We start from the raw sequence: 23,307 nt of genomic DNA, 5'->3' as shown, positions 1-23,307 counted from the left end.
GCTTGTGACTTTTCTCTCTTTTTCTCAAAAATAAATAAACGTTAAAAAAAATCATCTGATTCCCTTAACATCTTATTTCCAAGGGTGCAGACTGATTTTCAACTTCTTAGAATTAAGTGAAATTAGGTTCTTAATATCAATTAGAAGAAATTAATCTCTCCACAACACAGGTTTGTTAATCTTGTAGATTGAGAATTCCACCCATGGTTCTTAGTAACCCTCTCTCTTGATTTAAGCTGTGTGTATATTACTTTAGGCTTACAGTTGTGTCTTTAGTGATTAAATTGAAAAAAATGACTCTGGAAAGTGATGTGCATCTAATGGACAATGCTTCTGTGTCCTTTTCAAATCTTGGATGAGCAGGAATGCTATCAGTTTCTGCATTAGTCTATTGGACAAGATATTTCAAGACTTAGTCATATCTTGCCTTCCTTTTCCCCCAGGTTCCAATTTATCTGCCATTATCAAATAGCATGCCTAAGAGAAGGTGATTTATTGCATGTTTTGGCATCTATAGAACAGTAGAAATGTCTCTTGGAAGTGGAAAAAAATTTCATCTGGTGGGCATATTCTAGGGTAACTGTATTTTTTTGTTTCTGTCTGGAACAATTCTGTTTTAAACCTGCTGTCCTGGCATAATCAATAATAGTACCCTTTCCTTTTCTAAAACGTGCCCTAGTTTGGTTGATGCGGTCACTGGATTTGAAACTTACCCATCTGACTGATGTTTAAGCCATCTTATCTGGTATAGTTCTATTCTAGGCAATTTGAAAACTTAACCTCTGAGATGTTAGCTGTGTCATTCATTGGTCACCATGTGGGGAAGTCATACAGAGAGAGAGTAAAGTCTGGGGTTGAGGTTAACAAGAGGGGCCTGTGACTGCATATGTAGTTGCATAGACATAACATATAAGGATCTTTATTTAACATATGTGCTTTCACAGGATGTGCACACATACCTCCAGGCACGTGCACATCTCTAAAAAGAGGGAGAGAGAAAATCCCAATCAGGCTCAGAGCCCAACGTGGGGCTAGAACTCACGAACCATGAGATCATGAACCTGAACCGAGATCAAGAGGTCATGAACCTGAACTGAGATCAAGATTAACCCACTGACCCACCCAGGAACCCTCCCCCTTTTTAATGTTCATTTATTTATTTATTGAGGTGGGGAGGAGGGACAGAAAAAGAGGGAGACAGAGAATCCCAAGTAGGCTCCGTGCTGTCAGTGCAGAGCCCGATACGGGGCTCGAGTTCACCAACTGTGAGTTCATGACCTGAGCCAAAATCAGGAGGTGGATGCTTAACCAACGGAGCCACCCAAGCATCCTGGTGTTGTTATTCTTTATTAAAAGAATGCTTCTTTTCAAGATGAGAGATCCTATTAATCTTTTAAAGATTGAAAGTCCTTGTTGGGATGAGCGCTGGGTGTTGTATGTAAGCCAATTTGACAATAAGTTATATTAAAAAACAAATTGAAAGTCTTGAGTGCAAGGGTGTAACAGGGAATGCCTGGTATGGACCAGCTGTTGAGACTCCACACAGCAACAATGGCCGAGTGTTCTTTAGGTTGTGAGCAGGGTTTGACTTTCACTGTGGTTTGAGTAGCTCTGTTGTTAGTGCCTTTCACACATTTTCATGGGATTTTCTTAAAAGTTTTTAAGTGAGTTTAGACATGTCTATTATGAATCCTTTTTTTTTTTTTTTTTTTAAGAACAATTTTGAAAGTGTTCTCAGATAGGCAAATTAGAGTGACAACCTCAGTTTTCCTCCTTTTCACTCTTTCGGGATATTTGTCACATATTTTCTGGGCCAGGTGTAGATAAGTGCAAATAAATTTGCTGTCGAGGTGGACAATCATGTGTCTCACTACCCCAGTGTTGTTACTAATACTCAAAAGAACAAGTGCGATTTCATTAAGGGTAACCTCTTTTCTCTGGGAATACCATTTGGTGCCACTTTGGAATTGGCTTTGGAAAGGCTGGGACCAGCTTAATATTGCTTGCTTCCTATAACTGTATGCTATTTGGCACAGGCAGTCTCGCAAATCGAACAGAAAGATCATCTCCGGTGGAAACTGTTGGAGGTCATGTGTATGCAACTTTCTCTGAGTTTGAAGATAGTTGTTTTCCTGTTTTTAGTTGTCTTATACGCAAGGGATTTCCAGGAACTCCTAATGAGTGTGAATCAGAAGGAATCAACCAAGTCCAATCAGAAAGACCTCAAGGTGGGTTTTATTTTGGGGGTGAGAGGTGATGGGTGCCTGGCTGGCTCAGTCAGTAGAGCAGTAAACTTATAAGTTTATTGCAACTCTTGATCTTGGGGTTGTAAGTTTGAGCCCCACTTTGGGTGTAGAGTTTGCTTAAGAGGAAAATCTTCACAAAAAATAATAAAAGTGAGGCTTTAGTTTTCTGAAAAGAATGCATTCTTTCAGATGCTCCTTCTGGCGAGGGTTCCTCATGGTGGCAGAGGACTTCATGTGTCAGGTGGTAAGGGTGGATTTCATTTCTACCCCTTCCTACAGATGGCACAGGAGGGCTCCTTCTGTGTTTGATCCACAGGTGGTGTGGGCAGGGAGTTGTCTTTGTTGATGCAGGAATCTTCTTTTCCCCAAAACTTGTCATAGAATCAACGGTAATAGTACGTTAGTTCCATTTGGTTAATAATTACAATTATTTGGATTTCTTCCTGCCATTTTCCACATTTACTTTTCCAATATGGGAAAAACTCAAAGGGAATATTTCATCTTCACTGTAGGAATGAGCAGTAATTCAGAAAATGCAAAGAGCTTCTTAGCTTTGATTTAATCCATAAATGACTTGAGGAAAACCAAAGAAGGAAGATAAGAGATACAGAAGGCAATGGGGTTCTATTTTGAGAAAGAGAGCATGAGCTGGGTAGGGGCAGAGAGAGAGTGGGACAGAGTGAAAGAGGGAGAGAGAGAGGCCCAAGCAGTCCATGCTGTCAGCGCAGAGCCCGATGTGGGGCTCGATCCCATGACCTGAGCCACAATCAAGAGCCGGATGCTCAACCGACTGAGCCACCCTGGCACCCCGGCAATGGGTTTCTTAAAGTGAGAGCAGACCACCTGTCTGGTTTGCCTGCAGTTATAACCCTCACTGCTTACTATGGTGGTGGCCAGAGTTTCGACTTTTTCTTTGTGGTTCATATGACCTTGTGTTCCCAGTATTTACCAAATGTTTTAAATAGTTTTCCAAAAAATTTCCTTGTTCGTTTCCCACAGTGTGCACATTCAGACCATAAAAGGACCTATTGAGATACATGTTAAAATTCCACAAATGATAGTGTCTCTTAATGATAGGTGTTGAGATTTCTATTTACAGGGATTTAGAGTAGCTTAATGATAAGCTAAATTTTTCTAGTTCTTTGATATTTTCCTTTTTGCTTCTTTGGGATAGTCTCTCTCGATAGATTTCCACAGCCTGCTTCCCTTAAGCTCAGTCATCATTAATGGAGCAACTACTTCTTGCGATAACTTTTTTCTGTATGGTGGAGGGTACCAAGTAAAAGAAGAGAATTTATCAGATGTAGTCAGTCTCTGCTTTCTAGAACCTTACATTGGGAAGGGATGGATGGGGAGAAAAAACTAGCAGATTGTAATGCATGCTCTACTGGAGGTAAACAGAATCACGGGACTATGGGGGCAGGCGGATTCATTCCATCTGGATAGGCTTGAGGGAGGTGTGTGGGGATTGTGGCATTTGAGATTGCCATTTCGTTCCTGGATGGGAATAGGCAGGTGGGTGTTGGGTTCGGAGGGTGTTTTAAATAATGGAAACCGCTTGAGGGAAGGCTTAGAAACGGAACAGCACTTGGCATTTGTTCGGGGAGGAAGGGGAATGATAGGTTGTTTTGTTTATTTTTATTTTTTAATGTTTTTTTAATTTATTTTTGAGAGAGAGGGAGACAGAATGCGATTGGGAGAGGGGCGGAGAGAGAGGGAGACACAGAATCTGAAGCAGGCTTCAGGCTCCGAGCTGTCAGCACAGAGCCTGATGCAGGGCTTGAACCCACGAACCGTGAGATCATGACCTGAGCTGAAGTCGGACGCTTAACCGACTGAGCCACCCAGACGCCCCATAGATTGTTTTAGGTACTGGGATCATACATAGTCTTAGCAGGAGAAGCCACGGTAGAAGATGAAGTACTTACTGGAGTTCATCTATGTGGGAAATCTCCCTTTGCCATTTATATCCAACTCTGACACATAATAATGAAGACGTAATATGTGATCATAATTAAAAAATCTGTCGTTATGAGACAAAAGTCAAGAAGCAGTATATATGGTGGTTGAAAACATAGGTTTTGAAGCTGGATTGCCTGGGTTCAAATCCTGAATAGCTGTGTGACCTCGGGCAAGTTACTCAGTCTCTCTGATGCCTCACTTTCCTTGTGTATAACATGGGGATAACAATAGTGCTTACAAATTTATTGCCACGATTAAATGACTAGCAGGTAAGCTATTTACAACAGTACATAAATATTACTAGTTATTAGTAGTAATAGTAGTATTTGCAATTTGATTTTTTTTTTCCTCTGAGAAAGATTGGATTGGTCTTTTTATAGATTATATACTCTGTGTAATTAATTGTAGCATCCCAGGCCTATAAGTGCATGAAGACTCTCAGAGCAGAATTTTCACTGGGATAAAAATGTCTATCTTTCAGAGAACTTCGGTGCTTTGCACTAGAGCTGTCTGGTTTTACCTACTCCTTCCTGGGACACAGCTGACTTGGAGAGGTTGGATGGTGGCATCATTATTTGTGTGTGTGTAATGGAGTATTACGGGAGAGAATGTTATCATGTGTATCAGGAAAGTGCTTTGGTGACAAGTAACAGAAACGGACTTTGGCTAATTTAAGCATAAGAGAATTTATTGCAAGACTGTTGGGGACTCACGAATGGCCAGGAGGCTGGGCACCAAAGGTGAGAAGCCTAAGGTGGCTCAGGTGGCCGGGAGGCACAAAGGCCATCTCCTAGGCTAATGGCCTGGTCTGTGTGTGCATAGGGTCTCTGTCCCTGAGATTTAGGACGTTTACCTCCCAGCCGTTCCTGGTCTCGTGTAAAGGCCTGTTGGAATAGCAGACATACTGGGAATGGTTAAATGCCTGGCTCTGAGGGTCAGAGTACATTGTGGAACAACTGTGTAATGGAATGCATTGTGGCCCTTAAACATAAAGGGTATTTAATGACATGGAAACTGGTTCACGCTTTTTTTTATTAAGCGAAAAAGCAGGTAGCAAAACTGTATGTGTGGGATCGTTATATTTAAAAACTTGATGAAGGAGCTTCTGTTATTCCTACTTGACAGACAGGCACAGAACTGTTGCCTAGTTGGCCCATGATCACTCAGCCAGTGAGTAGAAGAGGTCGGACTTGAATCTGTAAGTCCGGCCCACAGCTGGGCCCTTGGGCACTTCATCGCTCGCTCTCCGACCTACACGGAAAGGCTCCACGTGACAACAGGAATGGAAGTTAGAGCTAGGTGGTGAGATTATGGTACGCTTTTATTGTTTACTCTTGATTTCTGATGAGCATCCGTCACTTCTATAGTGACCCAAATGATTAAGTTATTGTAAAAATGGAAAGTTTTGCAGTACTTTTCTTCCAGCTGAAAAGTTGCGTCCGGGTGTATCCACTGCAAATTGCTTTTTATATGCAACAAGAGACCCCGATTATCACCTCCATCAATACGCGGGTTTCCCTGAACTTGTATATGTCCTGCAGTGATCATTGACCATTAATTGGACAGGTGATTAGCATCATCAAAACCAGAAAAATGTTCCTGGGCTTTTAAACTCTGTGGCTCCTGCAATTTCAGGATTACATCAAAGCATTGATAAAATAGTTTGTGTTTTAAATGGGAGATTCAAATCTGTGAAGCTTTTTAAGATTTGTGTTTGTCACGTCTTGGCACGAGTTTCTCGTTTGTAGTCTAGTTATGAAAAGACTCTGGTTTCCATATGTATTTTTAAAATACTCTGAGTCATGGCTCCAAATGAGTAATAGACATTATATCTGTATTAGATTTCTGCTGTGTCATACCTCCATGTGAAGCCAGTGCCTTCTTTGAGTGCTTGCAACAGCCAACACGGAATTTGGCCAAATGGTATTCATTTCACATAGTCTTCCTGGTGCTTTTTTATTTTCAGAAATTACTGTTTGGGAATGCAAATGTATGTGTGATTTCACAGGTTGCTTAGGGAAAGGGCCCATGTGTGTGTGCACGCGGGCCCATATGTACATGGTGCTGTGAGTGGCGTGTGCACACTGATTGCGAGACGCGCCGTTACAGGTGCCCCTCGATGAGCAAAATGCTGAGAGTCAAACAGTGACGTGGCTTTCTTATGATCTGACATTTTTATTTTACAGTCTTGAACAGATAGCTCATTGAAATATAGATTTTTATCGTGTAGTGTTCTTGTGCGTTATAATTAAAAAGAAAAAGCAGGAGAGATGAAAGAATTCCTAAGATATCTTCATATTCAGTGTCCATCTCTCCTCAACCGTTTGGCACAGAATCACCGATAATTTGTATATTTCCACGTGCTGTGCCATAGTGTTGACACTGACACTTTTTCAGAAGGATGGGCTATTCTTAGCTCCCCAAGTTTTAAAAACCACTTTATTGAGATACAACTCACATTTCATACAGTTTACCCATCCAGTGGGTTTTGGTGTGTTACATTAGTAATTTTTACAAATTGTGGTAAAAATATCTAACAATTTACCATTTTAACCATTTTTAAGTATACAATTCAGTGGCATTAACTACATTCATAATGTCACCACTGTGTATTTACAAACTTTTTTTTTAATCATCCCAAACAGAAGCTCTGTGACCATGAAGTCATAACTGCTCATCTCCACTTTTCTCAGCTTCGTGGTAACCTCTCATTTACTTCCTCAAAGCATTTGCCTGCTGTAGATATTTCATAAAAGTGGGGTCATACAGGGGCACCTGCGCGGCTCAGTCGGTTAAGCGTCTGTCTCTTGGTTTCGGCTCAGGTCGTGATTTCGTAGTTCTTGGGATCGAGCCCCACATTGGGCTCCGTGCTGACGGTGCAGATCCTGCCTGCAATTCTCTCTGCCTCTCTCTCTGTCCCTTCCCTGCTCGTGCATATGTGCACTCATGCGCTCTCAAAATAAATGGACTTAAAAAAATAGTGGAATCATATAGTATTTTGTCTTTTTGTGTCTGGCTTCTTTCAACTTAGCATAATGTTCAAGGTTCATTCATGTCTGTGTGTCAGAGTTTCCTTCCATGGTATGACTGAATACCACTTCACTGCACAGGTATGCTGTAATTCGTTAATCCGTTAATCAGTTGATAGATACCTGGGCTCTTTCCACCTTCTGGCTATTGTGAATAACGCTCCAGTGAACATGGGTGTACAAGTATGTATTTGAGCTCCCGCTAACAATTCCTTTGGGTATATACCCAGGAGTGTAATTGCTGGGTCATATGATAGTTCTGTGTTTACCTTGTTGTCTAAGTTTTACTACTGGTGCTTTTTTTTTTTAATGTTTTAATTTTTTAAAATATTTATTTAGCACATGTATGAGCGAGGGAGGGGCAGAGAGAGAGGGAGAGAGAGAACCCCAAGCCGGCTCCACACCCAGCAAGGAGCCCATCACTGGGCTTGATTCCATGAACCAGGAGATCATGACCTGAGCTGAAATCAAGAGTGGGATGCTTGGGGCCCCTGGGAGGCTCAGTCAGTTAAGCGTCTGACTTCGGCTCAGGTCATGATCTCACAGTTTGTGGGTTCGAGCCCTGCATCGGGCTCTGTGACAGTTCAGAGCCTGGAGCCTGCTTTGGGTTCTGTGTCTCCCTTGCTCTCTGCTCCTCCCCCACACACATCCTGTCTCTCTTTTCTTCAAAAATAAACATTTTAAAAAATTAAAAAAAAAAAAAAGAGTGGGACGTTCAACCCACTGAGCCACCCAGGCACCCCTAGTGCTGGTACTTTTGATCGCCACACGCATCCAGGCAATGACAACTGTATCCCAACTGTCACTGGCTGATTGTAAGATGCATCTTGATTTCAGAGATGTTAATATGTAGGCCTTAAAATTGATGAAATATTTATATGTTGATATTCCATAAAGCTGGATACTTTTAAGGAAGTGGTGGGTCAACATGCCTATACTAGAAGATTCTCATCTGAGGATATTCTTAAAAATCGTTTGTAAAAATACAAGTTCTCCATTATAAAGGAATATAGCTGGTTTGTATGATATTTGGGGCAAAACCCAGAAAAACATGAAGGGAAAAAATAACCTGCCCATTCTTTCTTTCTCTCAGAAATACTGCTATTAATCTTTTACTCTGATTTTGTTTCTCAGTTACTTTTTTTTAAATTTTATTTATTTATTTTATTTATTTATTTTTTCAACGTTTATTTATTTTTGGGACAGAGAGAGACAGAGCATGAACGGGGGAGGGGCAGAGAGAGAGGGAGACACAGAATCGGAAGCAGGCTCCAGGCTCTGAGCCATCAGCCCAGAGCCCGACGCGGGGCTCGAACTCACGGACTGCGAGATCGTGACCTGGCTGAAGTCGGACGCTTAACCGACTGCGCCACCCAGGCGCCCCTCTCAGTTACTTTTCTAGGCGTACGTGTTTTAGTTTATATTCTTTATCTTTAGGATCCCTGACAAAAGTAATATATATTCATTTTTATAGAATATTTTTATTTTTTTAATGTTTATTTTAAAGAGAGAGAGACAGAGCATGAGCAGGGAAGGGGCAGAGAGAGAGGGAGACACAGAATCCGAAACACGCTCCAGGCTCTGAGCTGTCAGCACGGAGCCCGACACAGGGCTCGAACTCATGAACTATGAGATCATGTCCCGAGTTGAAGTTGGATGCTTAACCAACTGAGCCACCCAGGCACCCCAGGGTATATTCAATTTTAAAGTTACAGTATTACTTGGTATAGAAAGTGAAAGTTACTTGCTGTTCCCCTACCCCCTGCTCCCGCCCCATTAACCCATAAGATAATTTGGTATAGGAGTTTGAAATGTGAGCCTACAGGGGCGCCCAGGGTGGCTCAGTCCGTTAAGCATACGACTTCAGTTCAAGTCATGATCTCACGGTTTGTGGGTTCAAGCCCTGCATCAGGCTCTGTGCTGACAGCTCAGAGCTGGAGAATGCTTCAGGTTCTGTGTCTCCCTCTCTCTCTTCCCCTCCCCTGCTTGTGTTCTGTCTCTCTGTCTCTCAGCAATAAATAAATGTTAAAAAAAAATTTTTTTTAATTAAAAAAAAATGAGCCTACAGATTTTGTTCTGTGCCTGTATCAACATTTCTTACTATCATTGTTATCATACTCTATTGTCATGGGATCATATGAACACTGTTTTCGAATGTTTTTCAGATTAGAAACAGATCTACTGTGTGTATAAGGAGATCGAACAATGTCCTTTTCTTTCATCCTTAATTAAAATTTTTGGTCTTAAAAATTGAATACCTGCATTTGGTAATAAATAAAATGGTAAAGTAGTACCGAAGAGATTAGGTTGAAACATTGACAATACCTTTTCCTTCCTTTGTCCACGCCCCTGAGTTTCCATCTTTTAGTTCCTTTGGTAACTCCAGATAATACAAATACACTTCTCAGTGTTTACTTAATTTTGCAGAATGCTGTGACTCTGCTGTGAGAACTTCCAGGTTTGTGTAGATTCTGCTAGAAGATAGCTGCCATCTGTAGTTTCAATTTTTCCATCACTGCTCCCTGCCCACTTTTGTTTGTTAAGTATCGCACCTGCACATCAGACCAGCACATTGTCTCTGCTCTCAGTGAATTTCTACCAGACCGTTTACTCCCTAGTCCTTGTTTTCTTTAATCACTGAATCCAGAAATTTATCCCCACCCCACCCCCCGCCACCGCCATACAGCATGCCTTTGTTATAATATTGATTTGGCTACAGTAGATAAATTCTCTTTCAGAACTCCTAAGAGACAAATGTATGGGATGTTAGTACTATGTACAAATAACAAAAAAATATTATTTATTTTTATTTTTATTATTTTTTTTAACCTTTATTCATTCTTTTGAGAGACAGAGAGAGACAGTATGAGTGGGGGAAGGCCAGAGAGAGAGGGAGACACAGAATCCGAAGCAGGCTCCAGGCCCTGAGCTGTCAGCACAAGAGCCTGACATGGGGCTCCAACCCACCAACTGTGAGATCGTGACCTGAGCTGAAGTCGGACGCTGAACAGACTGAGTCACCAAGGTGCCCCTAAAGAACAGAAAAATATTGAGATGACTCCATTAAAATGTTAGTGACATTTTAGAATAGGATATAAAAATTTCAAGTTTCTGTTTATAGAAAATCATATTTTGCCTGTATTTTGTGCAGAGTATAGATTTAAATGGGATCAAAATTCATAATCCTAGTATGCTCCTATAAAAGGAGCCAACTTATGGTTCCTTATCTTTTTTATTTCAAATCCACACCATAATATATGTATTTTTATTTCCCCACCCTCTCCAGTATCCTACTAAAATAGTCTTTTAAGCTTGTCTAGACATGGGAATGCAAACTAAGAAAAACGAAGTTACTGTATATTTTTGTATATATTATTTTCCTCCTTTGACGTAAAATTAAAATGTTTGGATCTTCAGATGTGGAGTTCACACTTCTAATGCAAAAATTGATTGCACGTCATACAATAAATATATCTATTGCGTTTCAGCTTGAAATTTAATTGTGCATGTCTCCTGTAGTGTATTTAAAAATTTTTTTAAATATTAAATATTGTTTATTTTTGAGAGAGAGAGACAGAGTGTGAGTGGGGGAGGGGCAGATAGAGAGGGAGACACAGAATCTGAAGCAGGATCCAGGCTCTGAGCTGTCAGCACAGAGCCTGACGTGGGGCCCGAACTCACGAACTGTGAGATCATGACCTGAGCCAAAGTCAGATGCCCAGCCCACTGAGCCACCCTGGCGCCCCTCCTGTAGTGTATTTATTTGCATGTTTAAACCTCTACACAAGTATGAGCCAGGAACATAGTATCCCACTATTTAAGTTAGTGGAAATGGCATGTTAACATTGCTGGAACATTCTTACCATGACTGCCCCTTCCCCCGCCCCCAATTTCTTTAGGACGTAATAGTAGCATTGCTCGTCAAGAATCAGGTTCATTGGTAACTTTTCAGAAGATTGAACTGAGTTCTAACATGAAAATAAATGGCAGAAAAATTAGAGTGCAGTTAAAATTTGGTTACCTCTTCATCTAATTGCTTAAAAAAAATTTTTTTTTAATGTTTAATTTTGAGAGAGAGAGAGAGACAGAGTGTGAGCCGGGGAGAGGCAGAGAGAGAGGGAGACACAGAATCTGAAGCAGGCTCCAAGCTCTGAGCTGTCAGCACAGAGCTGAACTCAGGGCTCAAACTCACAAACCGTGAGATCATGACCCAGGCTGAAGTTGGACGCTTAACCAACTGAGCCACCCAGGTGCCCCATAATTATTTTTTTTAGTCTCAAAATCACTTTACTGGGGTGCCTGGGTGGCTCAGTTCATTAAGTGTCCGACTTCAGCTCGGGTCATGATCTCATGATTTGTGAGTTCAAGCCCCGCATCTGGCTCTGTGTTGGCAGCTTGGGATTCATTCATTCTCTCTCTCTCTCTCTCTCTCTCTCTCTCTCTCTCTCTGCCTCTCCTCTGCTTGAACTTTCTGCTCTCAAAATAAATAAATAAACTTAAAATCACTTTACTAAGTAAGGATTTCTTTGGCCTGCCAGATTTATCTCTAGCCATAGTTTCTTGGATTTGGACTTGAAATTTGATGAGTATTATCTTGTGTCTGTCTTTGATTCTGAATATTCTTGTTGCTTCACAGAGTCTATCTACATTTCCTCTCTCCTTCAGTCCACATTGTGCAGTCTTCCTTGTCTAATCTTTGAGTTTGGTCTGTTTGATCATTGATAGAATGTGTCCCGTATTAACTTATAAACTATTAGTGGGAGCTAATGATTGTCTTCTAACAAAGATCTAAAACTTACTCAGATAAATGTGCTTCTTTTCATGCATTCCCCAAGAAGGCTGGAGATATATATATATATATTTCTATAATGTTTGGCTCAGAATTTGGAACTGTATTTTTATTTATTTAATTTTTCTTTTTTATTTTGCGGGAGTCCAAGAGAGCGTGAGCAGAGGAGGGGCAGAGAGAGGGAGAATCCCAACCAGGCTCTGCGCTGTCAGCACAAAGCCCGACTTGGGGCTCGAACTCATGATCCGTGAGATCATGACCTGAGCCAAAATCAAGAGTCCGAGGCTTAACTGACTGAACCACCCAGGTGCCCTATCACTGCATTTTTAAATTGAGGTGCTGGTTGCTCTCTTTCTTACTAGATGAAGTGCAACATCTTTCCGGGACCAAATTCACAGATTTCCTGCTATCTGGCTTGTTAACCTCGGTGTATTTTAAGTTAACGTTTGAGTACGTTAACCTTAAAAATAAAACAGTTGTTTTACCAGCAAAAATAGGTTTATTTGGTAAAAACAGAGAATTGCATTTCAGGACAAACAAGCTACAATAAAGCCATAGGCCAGTCCAACAAAGGACAAGAAGGTTATTTTATGGAGAAGAAGGAGGAAGTTGAGAGGAAGTCCAGTGGAGAAAGGCAGGAGTTCAGGGTGACGATTTCTCATGGGCCGAGTTGCTGGGATGGTCCATTTCTTGTAGGAGATGCAATGCACATTTCAGTATCGGGGCCTGGAATCCACGATTCTTTCCTGTCAAGGATTCTTCTGTTAACGGTCTGTAATTGACATTGAGTGGTGTCCCTCTAGCCTCCTCTTCTGGCATCCTGAATCCACTTTCGTGGGATTTCCCTTCATTAATTTTCACAAGTATTTATAAACTTAGTTGTTAATAATGACCCAGGACTGATTGTTAAAAATACAAGGCAGAGACTCGTTTAGTTTCAAGCATCGTTTGTTGCAGTCCCTTGGAAACCATTCTGGTTCAGTTGTTACAGCCCACGTTTTCACCATGTACTTTTCCCCCTTTGGTGTTAGTTAACCCACATGCCTGAATAGCTCTGGACTTCGTAAAAACAGACTGTTCACGCCGAAGAGATTAACCCGACAATTTTAAGATAGATCTTAATTGCATATGTTTAGAAAGAGAATAACATGCTGGTGGTATTTAAGGTTAAAAATCTTCAGAGAGTCCTATCTCTATGCTGTCCATCCCACCTTTGTGATGATTTTCTGGTTTAGTATTTTTCTAAATAATTTTTAAGCTTATTGGTAATAGAACAAAAAATAAGCCATTGATGCAGATGCCGATCTAGTTGATAAACCACAGGTGGGTACTGTCTTAAAAATATATACATGCGTAACAGCTTTATTGAGATATAATTCATGTGCCTTTAAAAGTATACAGTTCAGGGGCTTTTATTATATTCACAGTGGTGTGTAACCATCACCATGTCTTGTTTTAGACCAATTTTTTGAAGATTTCTTTCTTTCTTTCTTTCTTTCTTTCTTTCTTTCTTTCTTTCTTTCTTTCTTTCTTTCTTTCTTTCTTTCTTTCTTTCTTTCTTTCTCTTTCTTTCTTTCTTTTTCTTTCTTTCTCTTTACAGACGGAAGGAGAGAGTTTGCAAGTAGGGGAGAGGGCAGAGGGAGAGAAAGAATCTTAAGCAGTCTCCTTGTTCAACACGATCCTGATTGTGGGCTCGATCCCATGATACTGGGGTCATGACCTGGGCCAAAATCAAGAGTTAGACACTCAACCGACTGAGCCACCCAGGGCCCCCCCAACCTTTAAGTTTTAATTTTAATCACCTGGTGCTCACTCTTTAATCCCGATCCCCTATTTCACTCGTCCCCCCACCCGCCTCTCCTCTGGTAGCCATCAGTACTCAATAAATAGTTAAGGGTCTTTCTTGGTTTCTCTCTCTCTTTTCTCCCCCCTTTGCTCGTTTGTTTTGTTTCTTAAATTCCACGTATGAGTGAAATCCTATGGTATTTGTCTCTCTCTGACTGACTTATTTCACTTACTTGGCATTATACTCTCTAGTTCCATCCATGTCATTGCAAATGGCAAGAAAACAATGTAGAAACCTTCACAGGTGTGTGTGTCATCCTTGTGCAGGGGCCATGCTAATCTTCTGTGTATCATTCCAGTTTTAGTATATGTGCTGCGGAAGTGAGCACGAGTATTTTCATGGCCTAAAAAGAACTCTGTACCCACCGGCAGTCACTCCCCATATCCCCTCTCCCCAGCCCCTGTAATCACTAATCCGCTTTCTGTCTGTACGGGCATTGTCTGTTTTGGACGTTTCATAACGATGGAGTCATACAATATGTCATTTTTTCTTTCACTTTAGGGAAGTTTTCAAGATCACCCATTCCTTTTTATTGTTGAATAACAGAGTAATATTCCACTGTGTGGGTATGCCGTATTTTCTTAGTTCATTCATCACTTGATGGGCATTTGATTTGTTTCACTTTTGGGCTATTGTAAGTAATGCTGGTGATAAAAATTCATGCACACATTTTTATGTAGACCTACATGTTTTCAGGTCTCTTGGGAATATACCTAAGTGGGGAAATTGCTGGGTCATATGCTACTCTGTGTTCAGCATTTTGATGAACTGCCAAACTATTTTCCCAAGTGGCTGAAACGTTTTACAGTCCCACCAGTAAAGCTTAAGTGTTCTGATTTCTCCACATTTTCACCAGTACTTGGTATTGTCATTTTTATTTTAGCTATCCTAATGGGTGTGAAGTAGTTAAGTGTCTGTGGTTTTGATCTATATTTCTCTAAAGGCTACTGATGTTGAGCACCTTTTCATGTACTTACTGACCATTTGTATGTTTTCTTTTGAGAAAAGTCTTCAAATCCTTTGCCCATTTGGAAATTGGTTGTCTTTTTATTACTGATTTTTAGGAGTTTTAAAAACATTTTTATTGAAGTAATCAATGTTATATTAGCTTCCAGTACAGCATATTGAGTCAATAATTCTGTATGTTATTCAGTGCTCACCACAATAAGTAAAGTCCCCATCTGTCACCAGACAGCATTATTACAATATTATTGACTATATTCTCTCCTGTACTTTTCATGTCTGTGACTTATTTATAGCTGGAAGTTCATACCTCTTAATCCCCTTTATCTATAAATAGATATCTTTACATCTATTTTTTATTTTTATTTTTTTTTAGTTTATTTATTTATTTTGAGAGAGACAGCATGAGTGGGGAAGGGGGAGAGAGAGAGAGAGAGAGAGAGAGAGAGAGAGAGAATCCCAAGCAGGCTCCACTCTGCCAGCACAGAGCCTGATGTAGGGCTCAAACTCACAAAGCCGTGAGATCATGATTTGAGCCGAAATCAAGAGTTGGATGCGCTTAACTGAGCTCCCCAAGCATCCCTCTTAACATCTATTTATATCTACATTGATAAGAGAGGCTTTTTAAATATATTCCATATACAAGTCCCTTATCAGACATTTTCCAATAGTTTTGAAGTATTCTGTGGATTGTCTTTTTACTTGATAGTGTCTTCTGAAAGACAAAACTTTTTAATTTTGATCAAGTACAATTCACGTATTACTTTTGTCACTTACACTTTTGGCATCATATCTAATAAGCAACCATTGCCAAACCCAAGATTGTAAAGATTCAGTCCTATTCTCTTTCTGTAAGAGTTTTATAGAGTTTTTTTCATGTTTATTGTGAGAGAGAGTGTGCGAGCATGTGCCAAGTGGGGGAGGGGCAGAGAGCAAGGAAGAGGGAGAATCCCCAGTAGGCTCTGAGCTGTCAGCACAGAGCCCACCCAACACAGGGCTCTATCCCGTGAACCATGAGATCATGACCTGAGCCAAAATCAAGAGTCTGATGCTCAACCTACTAAGCCACCCAGGCACCCCAAGAGAGTTTTATAGTTTTAACTCTTACATTAACTTTGGATTATCTACTTTGAATTAATTATTATGTACAGTGTGAGGTAAGGCTCCAGCTTCATTCTTTTGCATGTGGATATCCAGTTGTCTCAGCACCATCTGTCGAAAAGGCTATTCTCTCGTTAACTTATGTTGGCGCTCTTGTCCACAACCAGGTGACATAAATGTAAGGATTTTTTTGTGGACTTCCAGTTCTCTTCCATTGACCTATGTATGTTCAGCCTTCCATCAGTCCCACATCAGCTTGGTTATCATAGCTTGGTTGTGAGTTTTGAAATTGGTAAGTGTGAATCTCCAACTTTGTTCTTTTTTTTTTTTTTTTCTTCAAGATTGTTTTGGCTTCTGGGTCCATTGAATTTCCATGCAAATTTTAGGATCAGCTTGTCAATTTATGCAAAAAAACCCCCACCAAAACCAGATGGAATTTTGATAGGGATTGCATTGGGTAGATGCTATCTTATTTTAAATCATCTACCACATCTTTACGATTGATTACATTCAGCTTCTGGAACAGTTATTGGGAGTATCCATTGAAGATTTATATCTTGATGGATAAATCAGTGCATATCCCAAACTGGCACTACCTATACATTGACCCCCTTACTTGGTTTCATTATTTGAAATGTGTATGTGGCATGCTCTGGCCAGGGTATTTGCTTAGCAGGTTTTTTCAAAACTCTTTCCACTAATGTTTTGAGATGAGTGAAAATGTGATAAAATGAAGACAAGGAAAATCTGTGAGAACCCAGATTCTTAAGGATCTTAGCTGTATATTAGGATGGTGTGAAAGGCATTGGTTATGAGTGTATATGATGTTGTGGCTTCTTCCTCCCCTCCCCCCACCCCGTCTTGAGGAAGGAATTGTCTCAGGAAACAGAAAAGCACGTTGTAAGCAACTTAGGTATTTTCCTTCTTGAGTTAGTTCAGTCCAACATTGTTTTTGTTTGTTTGTTTGTTTGTTTTACTATGCATAAGGTTACTGTGTACTAGTTGCTGCAGGGGGAGGAAATCGAAATAAGATCTCCTTAGACTATTTAAACAGCCTCCAGATGGGTCAGTCTTCCCGCTTCCTGCCTCTTCCAATCCATTCCCTCTCATTTTCTACTCCAGTACCAGAGTTTATAGCTTCCTAAAAAAGCCAGTCTGATCCTGTTTGGCTCCTCATTGCCCACAGGGTAAAGTCCAAATTCTTGAGCAGTTGCTGGTGAGACCTTTTCTAATATGGCCCAGCCCTTTCTCTGCCTCCTAAACCAACATCCCCTAGAAGCACACCCTTGTCCCTGAATGTATCAGCCTCTCCAACATGTCCTCGTACATGTAGAATGACCTCCCTCTGTGTCTCCTGCTTGGCAGGGGCTGGCCCCTCTTTCGTCTTCCTACAGCAGTGTCTGCACAACCTTTTTCACATTATACATGTCTTTGCTGCTGCCAAAGATGAGAGGCGGAGACTCAATCACCTCTATTTCTCCAGTGGCACAGGGCTTGGCCAAAGCAATTCTTAAATCTTATTTTAATTTTTTGTAATATTTAATTATTTTTGAGAGAGAGAGAGAAAGAGAAAGAGCCTGAGTGGGGGAGGGCAAAGAGACAGGGAGACAGAATCTGAAGCAGGCTCTAGGCTCTGAGCTGTCAGCATAGAGCCGTAGAGTTCTAGCCCACGAACTGTGAGATCGTGACCTGAGCCGAAGTCGGATGCTGAACCAACTGAGCCACCCAGGCGCTCCTTAAATGTTATTTTAAAGGAATGAGGTAGAGTAAACTGCTCAAAGGACCTTATAATCTTAATGGACAGGGAAGATGTTCAAAGGGTTGAAAATCCCTAATACATGGCTGGATGGAAAACTGTATTATGCAGTTAAGTTTATCTGCAGTTTCTCTTGACCAGATATGGTACAGACATGAATCTGTCCAATTTTAATCAGTCACAAAGCTTATTAGTGTTCAGTACACTTTTTTTTTTTTTAATGTTTTTAATGTTTATTTTTGGGAGAGAGAGACAGGGTGCCAGCGGGGGAGGGGCAGAGAGAGCGAAAGGGAGACACAGAATCCGAAGCAGGTTCCAGGCTCCCAGCTGTCAGCACAGAGCCCGACACGGGCTCGAACCCAGGAACCGTGAGATCATGACCTGAGCTGAAGTCAGATGCTTAACCGACTGAGCCACCCAGGCGCCCCTGTTCAGTGCACTTTCTAGGTGCACTGTGTCATTTTCTGTTGCTGTCCTTTGTTCCATATAGCTCCAGGCAGAGTATTTGTGAATAGGGGGCTGATGTGTGGTGACATGGGGCAGAAATATGCATCAGTTAGTGATGAAAACAAGGAAGTGGAGTGTTCTGTGTTATAGGCCCAGTGATAAAATGTCAGAGTTCTAAGAATTATTCCCTTTACATTGTAAGACCACCTGGCATACTGTGTTTTATGATCTCTCTACCTCTTTCTTTGGTTAGCATGTTCATAGATGTCCTTCTAATGCAACTGCTTTTTGTAATGTCCATAAGGTATTCTTTTGGAATTAAAATATTATAGTTTCCCTTTCCCAACCTCCATTTCTTTACTAAAAATAAGGCAATTATCTGTTATATTTTATTTTTTTAATGTTTTATTTATTTTGAGAGCGAGCTCCTGCACGCGTGCAGGGGAGGGACAGAGAGAGAGAGAGAGAGAGAGAGAGAGAGAATCCTAAACAGGCTGCATGTTGTCAGCACGGAGTCTGATGTGGGGCTTGAATTCACAAACCATGAGATCATGACCTGAGCCAAAATCAAGAGTTGGACACTTAACCACTTAACCGACTGGGCCACCCAGGTGCCCCCATTTGCAACTTTTCTAATAAAAATTTCGTATGTAACATTTTATGGGTAATGATCATGACCTCTGGTTATTTAAAGATGTGAATTTTTTTATGTTTTATCACAAGAAGCTAGCTAATGGAGATTTTTTTTTCTTCAGAATTCCTGTGCCATCTTTTTCTATTACTTTTACTGTATTTTATTTAGTTTGATTGGAAACATAGCCTTTTAAATGGTGTGTGTTGGAAATATTAAGCCAAATTGGTTGGGATACTCTTTGGACATTGATGTACTCAACAAAAGATACTTTCAATATTCTGTTACTGTTCTTCTTAATGACTTTTGAGAAATTGTAAAAATGCAGTTTAAATTAGAGTTAGTAGGTATTGATTTTTTTTATTTTTTAAAGTTTTTTTTTTTTAAGTTTATTTGTTTATTTTGAGAGAGAGCACAAGTGGAGTAGGGGCAGAGAGGGAGAGAGAACTGAACCCCAAGCAGGCTCCATGCTGTCATCGCAGAACCCGATGCAGGGCTCAAACTCAAAGAACTCAAAAACTGTGAGATCATTCCCTGAAGTGAGATCAAGAGCCGGTCACTTAACCGATTGAGCCACCAGGCACCCCTGATTTCTTAATCTTAATGTGATTACCTACTGGTGGGTCCTCTGCCCACTTTTACAGTATGGGATATCAAGCCCCAGAAAGTAACTAAATTTTAATTTTCAGCTATGACTCCACTGTGCCCTTTACATTAGAAAAATAGAGAAATAATTAAAAAAAAATTTTTAATGTTTATTCATTTTTGAGAGACAGAGAGAGACAGAGCACGAACGGGGAAGAGGCAGAGAGAGGGAGACACAGAATCCGAAGCAGGCGCCAGGCTCTGATCTGTCAGCGCAGAGCCCGATGCAGGGCTCGAACTCACAAACTGCAAGATCATGACCTGAGCCAAAGTTGGGCGCTCAACCGACTGAGCCACCCAGGCGCCCCGAGAAATAATTTCTAAATTTCCTTTTAAGTACAGCTTCAGCTGGATTCCACAGATTTTGATGCAGTAATTAAAATTTTTTCTTTCCGTTCTAAATATTTTTTTATCCCCTCCCTTAAGATGTTCCCTTTCATCCATGAATTATTTATAAGTGTGGTGTTTACTATTCATGTGTTTGGAGGTTTTCCTGTTACCTTTTGTATTGCTTTGTAGTTTAATTCTGTTATGATCAGAGGACCTAATTCTACAATTTCAATTCTTTTACATTTGTTAAGATTTTTTAAATGAATGTTCCATGTGTGTTGAAAAGAAGGTGACACTGCTGTGGTTGTGTGGAGTGCTCGATGAATGTCTGCTCGATACAGTTAGTGGAGGGTGCTCAGTCCTCTTGTGTCCTTGCTGACCTTCTGTCTGTCAGTTCTGTCGATTACTGGGAGAAGTGCTGAAGTCTCCAGCTGTAATTTTGGATTTTTCCATTTTTCTTTTCACTTCTGTCAGGTTTTACTCGATGTGTCTTGAAGCTCTGGTGTCAGATGCATACACATTTAGGACTGTTCTGCCTTGTTGGCAAATTAACCATCTTTTCCTTATGGAATGTCCTTCTTTATCCCCCATGGTTTTCTTTGTTCTGAAGTCCACTTTGTCCAATATTAATGGAGCCACTCCAGCTTTCTTATCATTAGTGTTTGCATGGTCTATCTTTTCCCCCATGTGAGTGGCAATTCCTCGTTCTTTGTATGCTGACTAATTTTGGATTACATCCTGAACATTTTGAATGTTACGCTATGAGGCTCTGCGTCTTGTTTAAATCCTATGGTGAATGTTGATGTATTTGTTTTAGCAGGCGTTGACCTGGTTGGATTCAGGGTGTGTGTTCCAAACGGCTTTCTGTGGGTTGTGGTTTCAGTGTCTCAGTTCTGTGTTCACAACCTTTGCAGTGCTATTTGTATCTCACCTGTCTGTGGCCCACAAGTGACCACCTGGAGCTTGGCCAGTGGTTTACCCCATAGTTCAAGGGCACTAGACATTTGTATTTGAAAGTTGTCACTAGTAGTCCAGAGTCAAGGCTTGAGATTTTCTTGGCCATCCAGCTAATACAAACCTGGGCTGCTCAGAATTCTTACTCCCAGCCTGCTGCCTTTTGAGGGCCGGCCCAAACTGAGATACTGTTCACCAGGACCCCATCCTTGGCAGTTAACAGATTCCAGCCCTCATCCCCCAAGTCCTAAAAGGGCAACCTTTTAGCAAATAACTGAAGGGCAAGATGCAGCCGGACTTCTTGGTTCTCTCTGGGTCAAGTACTGACTTGAATTAGGGTTCAGTACATCCTCCCTACCTTGTTAGCTATTTGGTGCTTTTAGGAACATGCTTGTCATATTCTCGCAGCTTTCACTGTTTTCAGCAGATCGACTTACCTCATCTGCTGTTACCAGGGGCTGAAAATACTGATGGTTTTTAGTATTTTTCCAGTTTGTGAATTAGATACAGGTTGTTATGGGTTGCATTTTGACCCTCCAAAATTCATAATATTAAAGTCCTCAGTCCCTGCTGTACCTCAAAAGGTGGCTTCCAATTTCGGGGCACCTGGGTGGCTCAGTCAGGTAAGCGTCCGACTTCAGCTCAGGTCGTGATCTCGCGGTTTGTGAGTTTGAGCCCCGCGTCGGGCTTTGTGCTGACAGCTCAGAGCCTGGAGCCTGCTTCGGATTCTGTGTTTTCCTCCATCTGCCCCTTCCCTGCTTGTGCGCTCTCTCTGTCTCTCTCTTTCTCTCTCTCTCTCTCTCAAAAATAAAAAAAAGAAACAAAAAAAATGGTGTCTTCCCATTTGGAAATAGGTTCATCACAGATGCAAGGTGAAAGGGAGTCAGGTAGGCCCCTAATCCAATTATGACTGGTATCCTTATCAAATGGGGAAATTTGGTCGCAGCGAGCACAAAGGGAGAATGCCATGTGAGCATGAAGGTAGAGATCAGGAGTTGTGTCGGTCATCCAAGGAACACGAGAGAGAGCCAGCAAACCCCCAGACGCCAGGAGAGAGGCGTCCAACAGATTTCTCCTTCACAGCCCTCAGAAGGAGGTGACCCTGCAGGCACCTTGATCTGGGATTTCCAGTCTCCAGATATGTGAGCTAAATTTTCTGTTGTTGAAGCCCCCAGCACCTGGTACTTTGTCACGGCAGCTTTGGCAAACTGATGAAGAGACGGTCCTTTCTCTAAGCTGAGATCTTTAAGAAAATATCTTCTTTTTAGGTCCTGAAGTTTAAGCGAGCTTTTTGTGCTATGATGGAATATTTATGTTCATGAAAAATCCTGTATCCTGCAAATCATGCACTAAAAACAGTGTCTTGGTGGTTCAGTCAGTTAAGCGCCCGACTCTTGATTTTGGCTCAGGTCAGGATCTCATGGTCATGATCTCATGGTCATGGAATTGATTCCTGCATTGGGCTCGCGCTGGGTGCGCAGCCTGCTTAGATTCTCCTTTTCTCTCTCCCTCGGTCCCTCCTCCCGCTTAGGCGTGCAAGTGTGCGCATGCGCACGCACGCTCTCAAGAGAAAGTGTCTTACGAGTAAGGAAGGTTGTGGCAGATCTCTCAAGATGTATGCTGCTTAGTAATTACTAGCAAAAGCATAATTGGTACCTCAGTTGATTACCTGGACCATAGGCACAGGTTGCTAAAATGGATACTAAAAGTATACAAAAACAGCAAAGTGGAAATTCTAGCAATGCTTGAATTGGTGCATGGATAGTGGGTGTCTGACGATGCAAACACAAGTCGAGTTCGGAGCCAGTGGCGCCGGCCTCACAGGGAGCGTTGACAGGAACCAATGCCACAGCCCAGCTGAGTGAGACCTTGGCCTGGCTGTGGCCGCACCCCTCTGGGGAGTGAGGCCCGGGTGCAGGCTCCCGTTCGCAGCTTGCTTAAACTACAACTTGTTGCTAAGGCAAGTTAGGTGAGGGCTTGTTTTTTGTTTTTTTTTTTTTTTCTTGCCTGAGATTTCACGTAATTCCATTCCCTCCCCTTCTTTGCTTTGGAAACTCACAAATGAATCGGCGGCGCTTCCATGCTGTAATGATGTCATTCCCACTTACCAATCAAACATGAGGTCATCTGTGTTACAGAAACTCGCAGCAGAACAGGTGGTATTTGAATTGAATTCCCTTTTGTATTCTCCAAATTCACCTGTTAGTGTCCTGTGCAGCTGCCGAGGTTAACGTGACTTAAACGACACGAATTTAGTCAGAGCTATAAGTATTTTAAAAATGAGTTGTGGAGGGGCGCCTGGGTGGCCCAATCAGTTAAGCATCCGACTTCGGCTCAGGTTTTTATCTCACGGTTTGTGAGTTCAAGCCCTGCGTTGGGCTCTGTGCTGACAAGCTGGGAGCCTGGAGCCTGCTTCAGATTCTGTGTCTCCCTTTCTCTCTCCCACCCCCGCGCTCTCGCTCGCTCGCTCGCTCGCTCTCTCTCTCAAAAATAAACACTAAAAAAATTTTTTTTAAAAAAGAGTTGTGGAGTTACTTAAAAATTGATAAGTATTGCCCTCAACTTGTTAAGTTTTAACATTTTCAATTAATAGGAGATATTCTCTTTA

General features: G+C 41.4%; 1 protein-coding gene and 1 non-coding gene across 6 annotated transcripts in view; one reads left to right on the top strand and one right to left on the bottom strand.

Moving 5' to 3' along the window:
• Positions 1-23,307, top strand: part of SMURF1 (SMAD specific E3 ubiquitin protein ligase 1) — a 110,710-nt gene that overhangs the window by 27,170 nt on the left and 60,233 nt on the right. The window lies entirely within an intron of this gene.
• Positions 14,094-14,200, bottom strand: LOC122472096. The gene has a single exon (XR_006294347.1). It is a non-coding gene; the product is annotated as a U6 spliceosomal RNA (small nuclear RNA).

This window comes from Prionailurus bengalensis, chromosome E3, assembly GCF_016509475.1.
Source record: "Prionailurus bengalensis isolate Pbe53 chromosome E3, Fcat_Pben_1.1_paternal_pri, whole genome shotgun sequence".
Lineage (NCBI taxonomy): Eukaryota > Metazoa > Chordata > Mammalia > Carnivora > Felidae > Prionailurus > Prionailurus bengalensis.
Note: the sequence above shows the minus strand (reverse complement) of the source record. Positions and strands in the feature narration are given on the sequence as shown.